We start from the raw sequence: 8880 nt of genomic DNA on the forward strand, positions 1-8880 counted from the left end.
TGATGAAATAGATTCTAAGATTCGCCAGCTTGCCTGAGAGATCTCTCCAATCCTTAAAAAATATCCTTTCTGTAAAAACAGTTTTTACTCATTTCGTGTGTGTGTGTGTGTGTGTGTGTGTGAGTGTGTGTGTGTGAGTGTGTGTGAGTGTGTGTGTGAGTGTGTGTGTTTAAATGATACCACCCCCACCCCAGTCCGTTCTTATCCTACCATCAGTTGGGTTCAGGCTCCTTTACCTGTGGAACGACCTTATTGGTTGCTTTTTAAAAATCTATTTCCTGAAACTTTTAAAAGAGTGTGCATGTTGACATGTACGCGCGCGCCCGCGCCCCATCAAGGAGGCTATATGAAAACACCCTCCCCCAAGTAGGGTCTCTCCTTTCACCATGTGGGGCTGGCACTTGAAGGCAAATGGATGGCAGGAACCTTGATCAGCCAATTCGTGTCTCCCCCGCCCCACATAAACACACAGTCCCTTAGAAATAAACTTTTTTTTTTGTTTTTATGAGACAGGGTTTCTCTGTATTGTTTTGGAGGCTGTCGGTCCAGCCCGGCCTCGAACTCAGAGATCTGCCTGCCTCTGCCTCCCAAGTGCTGGCATTAAAGGTGTGTGCCACCACTGCCCGGCTAGAAATAAACTATTGGGGGGGGTTTGAGACAGGGTTTCCCTGTATTGCTTTGGAACTCACTCTGTAGACCAGGCTGGTTTCAAACTCTCAGAGATCCGCCTGACTCTGCCTCCCGAGTTCTGGGATTAAAGGCGTGCACCAACAACACCGGGCCTAAATAACTTTCTTCCTTCCTTCCTTCTTTCCTTTTTTCTATTTTTCCTTTTCTCTCTCTCTCTCTCTCTTTCCTTTGTTGCTCCTTTTCTTGCTTTTTTTTTCTGAGACAGGGTTTCTCTGCGGCTTTGGAGCCTGTCCTGGAACTAGCTCTTGTAGAGCAGGTTGGTCTCGAATTCACAGAGATCTGCCTGCCTCTGCCTCTTGAGTGCTGGGATTAAAGGCATGCACCAACAATGCCCCGCTCAAACTGATTTTTTTTTTGGTCTTTCGAGACAGGGTTTCTCTGTATTGTTTTGGAGGCTGTCCTGGAACTCTCTCTGTAGACCAGCCCGGCCTCGAACTCACAGAGATCTGCCTGCCTCTGCCTCCTAAGAGCTGGGATTCAAACTGATTGTTTTAAGCACCAGCAAGATATAGATAAAGGTATCTGCTGCAAGGTCTGAGTTTGATCCCCGAGAATCTTGGGGTTGGAAGGAGAGATTCAACTCTGGATTTCATCTAACCCTATGGCCTGCAGTCACCTGCACACAAGCCCCCACACCCACAAACTGAAAGGGGTAAACTAAACTCAAGGGCTTCACTTCTAATAATCTAGAAATAAAGGGACCAGACCCTCACTCAGCTCCCTGCTTTAGTAACCGTGACAGGTTACAGAAGAGACACATAGGCCTCTGACAAAAGGAAACTCCAGATCCTCTGGTCTCCAGGAGCCTAGGACCAAAACTGAACACAAAAAACTCCAGACCACCCCCCCAAGCCTCCTAGATGCTTGATTCCTGGGAAATGTTTGGCCACAAAAGAAACTCCAGGGGAGACCAAAACCTCCCCTGTAGTCGTCAGGATATAGTTCTGAAAACTACTGGTATCTATGAACAATAGGCCACCTGCAAGTGACAAGACAATGTCATAGAAACCACACAATGTTCCCTGTCAGCACTGACCAATGGGAATAATTAGTACACAGGTATTTCATGCCAAAATATGGCTTTGACAAGTTCTCCTGATTGTTTCCAAATGTCAACCAATCAGAAACCCACCTGTACCTACTGATGTAATCCTGTGACTTTTGTCTTAAAAACCTAGGATTAGACAGGGAACTTCACTCCCTCTGGAGGCTGCTGAGTCAGCTTGCTAGAAAGAGTCCCTGGTGGATAAACAATCACTAAACCTTGCTTTTGCAGTTTAGTGGGTCTGTCTTCCTGGTGGTCTCTGGGGACTTTGCAACTTGGGTAAAACATTTGGGGGCTTGTCCGTGATCCCCAGGACCCCAGACCCCTAAAGGCTTAAGTTTCCGACCTGACAGGTAAATGTTCTGTGTTTGTTTCTGTGTTATTTGATGTGATGGCTGGCAAGTTCTGTGTACTGAATTCTGTGGCAGATTTGTGATTTTACGTTTTCGTGACGTTTATGTTTCTGTTTCACTGGCGGGCAATCTGAAACTGTAAGAAACAGATCAAGAAGACCTTGGCAGAACCCCCCTCAGGAGACCCCCAAGGCGCCACGCCGCGGACGCTCTTCAAGTCTTCGATTTCAAAAAAAAATGGCCTCCAATAAAACTACATTGCAAAAAATGGGAAAGAAACAGAATGGAAAGAGTAAAAAAGTTGACAGTGAATCTGATGATAGCAAATCGAAGAAGAAGAGAGATGCTGCTGACAAACCAAGGGGTTTTGCCAGAGGTCTTGATCCTGAACGAATAATTGGTGCCACAGACAGCAGCGGAGAATTAATGTTTCTCATGAAATGGAAGGACTCAGATGAGGCAGACTTGGTTCTGGCAAAGGAGGCAAATATGAAGTGTCCTCAGATTGTCATTGCCTTTTATGAGGAGAGGATGACTTGGCATTCTTGTCCCGAAGACGAGGCCCAATAATTGTTTGCATTTTTATATATATTTATATATATATAAAATCTGGATCTTGGGTTTTGAATTACTAGTGTAGAAAAAAATAGCGTTCTAATGAAAATCGAGTTTGATATGCTGGTTTTGAAAGTATTGATAGTAGCTGGGATATTTTTGGTTTTTGTTCTGCCTCAAAAGGCACTGATTCCTTTGGGCAAATAAAAGCTTTCTGTAGTTGCTTCCTTTCACAATAGAATATTTGATACCATGTTGTATTTCCTTGGCTTTGAAGAACGGCTTTTCTTAAACGCTGAGGAGATCTTACAGTCGTTAGTGAACCAGAACTTATTTTTAACTAAGACACAGAAGACCATTCTGGGACATTCTGGGTTTTTTGTTTGTATTCGTATGTTGCATAAGACACGTAACTTTCATTTTGTCTTGTTTTTTAATACTCAAAACCCATAGATGAAAACGTATTGACAAGGTTCCATCACTGTGAACATCTTCCTGAAACCATAACCTTTCAGATTATAAGTAGGTGATTCTGTAATTTATTGGATAGTTTTACAGCAAGCATATCAGAATTTATGTATTATCACATACAGTAGTTTATTTACAAAATTTTGTCGTTACTAACTCCCCCTTTAGAAAATGGAATTAGACAAAGTTGTAGTATGATTTAATAACAAGACTTAAGCTGGGTGTGGTTGTGCATGCCTTTAATCCCAACACTCTGAAGGCATACGGATCTCTGATTTAGACTAGGTCAGCCTTGACTACACAGAGAATCCCTGTGTCAAAAAACCAAACAAAAATACCTAAGTGGGCATGTAAAGGTTCCTCTAGTGAACCATTCCTTTGTAGAAAAGTTGAAAATCTACTAACAGGTTATGATTCATGGAATATCTGTTTGCTGGGATATGGAATACAGTTAGAGATGACGTTGGCAATCTCAGACCGGCCAACATAAATGAACAAAATCTGGTAATATAAATTAGTGAATTGCATGCTTTTTCTTTATCTGACTCATTCCTGACTGGTAGGATCAATCTTTTCAGTATTTGGGTTCTGGTTCAATGAGCCAGAAAAGTAACTTTGTAGTATCAGAATGTCATCCAACTGTATATTTACTTTATTGTAAATAATGGTGAACAGTGGTCAATAAATAGTTTTATATTCCTTTAAAAAAAAAGACCTTGGCAGAGGAGCTATTAAAGGCAGAGACATCTCTGCTTCTAGGTTTCTTATCTGGGCTCGAATCCCGTCTTCTGAATCTGAATTTGGGTAAAAATCCGGCTAATTGATGCACCATCTGAATCTGAGTAGCTACTGGGGAGTTTGCCTCCCGACTATGAATCTGAAACTTGCAAGTCTTTGAGATAGGCCCCTTTCTTTGTCTAAGTGCTGTGTTTATTTGTTTGTCTTGTCTTGACGGTACTGACAGTAGGGACCTGACTGGGACGCAACCTAACATGGGACAGACACCCTCCTCCTCTCTACATCTCTACCTTACCCATTGAAAGGACATGAAACAGAGAATCTGGGATCATGACTAAAAAGGTTGGGAATTTTTTTTTCTTTCAGGAACACTGGCAGCCAAAGACACTCTGTGCTCCCCAGCGCTGCTCCTCCTCCCTTCTAGTCTGTATACTGTATACTTTGACTTCCATAGGAAAAATATAAAATAATAGTCATTTATGGTGACTACACACAGTAGCTCCCATAAAATGGATCACCCCAGCTGCTGGCTGTAGACCAGTGCTCCCCTGGTACCTGGACACAGTCTTTCTGTGCTGTGCCTCACCTTGGGAGGCTAACAGCCAATTCAAGCAAAATGGCCAAGGTACAGGTTTTAATGGGTTAATATGATGTTGCCATCTGTATATCCTTGGTAATAAAATGTCTGTTCATGTCTTTTGCCCATTTTTCTACTTGGATCATTTGTTTATGTCACTGTTGAGTTTTATATAGGTTTTCTATCAGACGTGAGGTTGCTTAAACTTTTTCACATAACTTGTACCAGAAAAAAAAAAGTAAGTCCATTTTCCCAGCCCTTCATGCATGGCCAATCGCTGACAAAGAGATGTGGGGCTGGGAGAGTGCACCTCAGTCTGTGGAACAAGAGACTCCTGTTTCTGACTTGTGCCTTCCCCCTTTTAAGAAGCAATAAAATCTACTCAGAGTTTTATGTTCTAAAAATTTTTATATAAACTTTATAATTTAACAGTCACCCAGGTGATAATGGTTTTAAGGACATAAAGGTATTTTATTTTATTTATTTATTTATTTATTTTTGGTTTTTCGAGACAGGGTTTCTCTGTGGCTTTGGAGGTTGTCCTGGAACTCGCTCTGTAGACCAGGCTGGCCTTGAACTCACAGAGATCCGCCTGCCTCCGCCTCCCGAGTGCTGGGATTAAAGGCGTGCGCCACCAACGCCCGGCTGGTATTTTATTTTTAATCTAGGTTACCCCCTTCCCTCAGCCTAGACAGAGGGACAATCTAGTCAGCTTCTGCCAAAAAACTCTGCTGCCAGACATAAGTCATTTACCTTTTTTGCCTTTTATTTTGGTCACTGACAGTTTTCTTCTTTCACTGGCTCTGTTATACATGACTTATTTGCAGAAGGTCATGCCTTTCCAGGGCCCGGTAGGGCACACATTACATACAAAAATCCTGCCTGTTTCATCTACATTCGGGTCTACATTCTTGTCACCGACAGTTTGAAGTTACTCTGTCTCTTTAAATGTCCTGTCTGTTTGCTAAGGTAAAACAGCTTACAGTCAGGCTGGAGGGCTCTGAGTAAAACATCCCTCCACAGCCTCTCAGTTTGAATCCAGTTCTCCAGACAGATCCTGCATTAATGCCATTGTAGTCAGATTAAGTACAAAAAAAATTTATAACAGGGATAAACCTTACTCAGTCCCCTGTATATGTTTTCAAAGGTTAAGCTTAAAACAAATAACTAAAAACAAAGTTGTCTATCCAGATTTACCTAGACAACACTCTTACTGCTTCCAGAGATCTACAGAATTAGCATTTAAAATGTTAATTATAATATCAGAGAATTCCAGATCCTGACAGTGACCCAAAGTCTACAAAGAAGATTACAGGTCACCTCGATGTCTACACAACGTTGACCAGGGGCAGGATGCCCCAATGCACACCTGCTGCCAGGACCTGGCCCAGACTGTGCACAAGCAACAGGACATTGGAGAATTAATTGCACCCCTTTTGACTAGACAAAATAAGGTCAGTCTTTTCCATGTCTCTCTTCCGCAGAGAGAAAAACTCTCACCTTGTAGGCCTGGCCAAGTTGATGCTATTCTTTGATATTTCTACCTGCTAATGGAGACTTGGGTATGACTAACTGTATATGGACTGGGCCCTGTCATTTTTTAAAAGATTTATTTATTTATTACATATACAATGTTCTGTCTACATGCCAGAAGAGGGCACCAGATTGAATTGTAGATGGTTGTGAGCCACCATGTGGTTGCTGGGAATTGAACTCAGGACTTCTGGAAGAGTAGTCAGTGCTCTTAACTTCTGAGCCATCTCTCCAGCCCGACCCTGTCATTTTTAATAGATTCAAAAACTGTATAAAATTTATCATTCTCAGATCTCTGCTAGTATTAAGGGTTAGACTGTAGCTAGCTTAATAGCTCATTTATTTATTTTAATTGTCATCTAAATATAAACTTAAAGGGCTTTTCATCAGGCCAAAGGCACCTCTGTCCAATCTATACCTGACTCACTGGACAGAAGAAAAATGTACACACTTCTAACTCAAACCTGTAGTTCTTACTAGGACAAAAGGTATGAGTCTGATCCTGCTGTTTTACAGATACCTGATATCTGTTTTTTCTACAATGTAGATTTTGGTACAGATTGGTAATACTCATATGTTTATATAATAAAGTTCATATAGGCTTCAGAGGATCAAAGGTCATAAAGCTTGGATCCACTTCTCACAGGTCAAAAGGACTCCAGATAAGTACAGCTTTTTGATATCACACCTGTCTGTTTCTGAGGAAGGGATTTTTCTCCCCTTGTCTTGAGTCTCCTGCCCTTCCAGATCACTAAAGCTATGGACCTAAAAGTTCTGATTAAGTATATAAGTTTAAACTTCTGTTCCCAATTTAAACATTTCTCAAACAGATTCCCGCTTCTGGTTTCCACTTCTGGCAGACACATCTGAGCATCAGTTGTTGACTACAGCCTGCTCCTAAAGACTGCAAACTCTAGATTTGCTATGGATGTAAACCAGTCCAGCCAATGTGAACACTCCCTGTTTCTTCAACAGAGTCTGCCAACAAGATGCTTCTGATAAATACTCCATTGCCTAAATTCCCTCTTTGCTTTTGACTAGCATTTCAGCCTACTTGGAGCCCTGACTACAACACCCCAATGTCAGCAGGAAGTAGCACAGAAAAGAATACGTCACCCCTTTTCCCTGGTTAAGATACTAAGTCAAAGAAAACTCCCTTACATAGGGGACAAGATAACAATGAAAATTGTCCACTAGTAACCCAGGATTGGGTTAGCTATAAGAAGAGAAGGGATGAAAGGGGTAAATTAAACTCAAAGGCTTCACTTCTAATAATTTAGAAATAAAGGGACCAGACCCTCATTCAGCCCCCTGCTTTAGTAACCATGACAGGCTACAGAAGAGACACGTAGGCCTCTGACACAAGGAAACTCAAGATCCTCTGGCTAGGGCCAAAACTGAACACAAAGAAACTCCAGTTCTGTCATCCCCCCTCCCCAAGCCTCCTAGATGCTTGGTTCCTGGGAAATGTTTGGCCACAAAAGAAACTCCAGGGGAGACCAAAACCTCCCCTATAGTCGCCAGGATATAGTTCTGAAAACTATTGGTATCTATGAACAACAGGCCACCTGCAAGTGACAAGACAATGTCATAGAAACCACACAATGTTCCCTGTCAGCACTGACCAATGAGAATAATTGGTACACAGGTATTTCATGCCAAAATATGACTTTGACAAGTTCTCCTGATTGTTTCCAAATGTCAACCAATCAGAAACCAACCTGTACCTACTGATGTAATCCTGTGACTTTTGTCTATAAAACCTAGGATTAGACAGGGAACTTCATTCCCTCTGGAGGCTGCTGCGTTAGCTTGCTAGAGGGGGTCCCTGTCATGGTTGGATGAACAATCATTAAATCTTGCTTTTGCAGTTTGGTGGGTCTTCCTGGTGGTCTCTGGGGACTTTGCAACTTGGGAACAACACACACGACTCCCTGGCACACACAAAATAAATTATTTTAAAAGCATATTTACATATTTAGAAATATATGTGACAACAATTAAAGAAAAAGAGGACACCCCTTGCACATGGGAAAGTTTACAGGGAGAAAGGGGAAGGAGGAAATGATGTAATTTCAAGAGATTTAAATATCAAATCAAAATTAGTATTTGGATGCTTTTACTTAAAAATAGTACTTAATAAATACAATTACGGATCATTTACCATATATTGCTGGGCTTGTGTATAATGGACTAGTTTAGGGGGTGAACAAATTAGTTTTGTGTGACACTGGTAGAGATGAATGCTGGGAGCTAAGTACTAGGATTTTCCTCTGGGATGCTAATTTAATCGGAGTTTAACAGACTGAAGTTTTATCAGAATATATGCCTTCTAAGCAAACTGGACAACAAGGCTCTTAGGTCAAAGCTTAACCTTAATCGTGATAAACCCTCTTAGTTTGCCTACGATTTCGAAGAAAAAAAAAGGAGCGGTGCGTGTGTGCGTGATACATACACAGATTTCATAAATTTACACCCTACAGGCAAATATAATCGCCCACGAGGCACATTTAGAATTGGCGGTGTTGTTCACACAGCCACTCAGTGAAGTATGTAGTGCATTCATCGTAACTTTCCTTCAGGTATTAGAGTTTCAGATTGGAAAAAGAATTAGTGTTCGGTGCAGTTTAAATTTCAGAATCCTTGCCGGGCGTTGGTGGTGCACGCCTTTAATCCCAGCACTCGGGAGGCAGAGGCAGGCGGATCTCTGTGAGTTCGAAGCCAGCCTGGTCTACAGAGCAAATTCCAGGACAGCCTCCAAAGCCACACAGAGAAACCTTGTCTCGAAAAACCGAAGGGGGAAAAAAATCAGAAACCTCACTAGGAACTGTATGGGCCCGTTGCTCGAGTTTCCTGACCGGCTTCTATACACTAACACACACGCGCGCGCGCGCGCGCGCGCACACACACACACACACATC

The sequence above is a fragment of the Mesocricetus auratus genome, unplaced genomic scaffold, assembly GCF_017639785.1.
Source record: "Mesocricetus auratus isolate SY011 unplaced genomic scaffold, BCM_Maur_2.0 Super-Scaffold_100003, whole genome shotgun sequence".
NCBI lineage: Eukaryota > Metazoa > Chordata > Mammalia > Rodentia > Cricetidae > Mesocricetus > Mesocricetus auratus.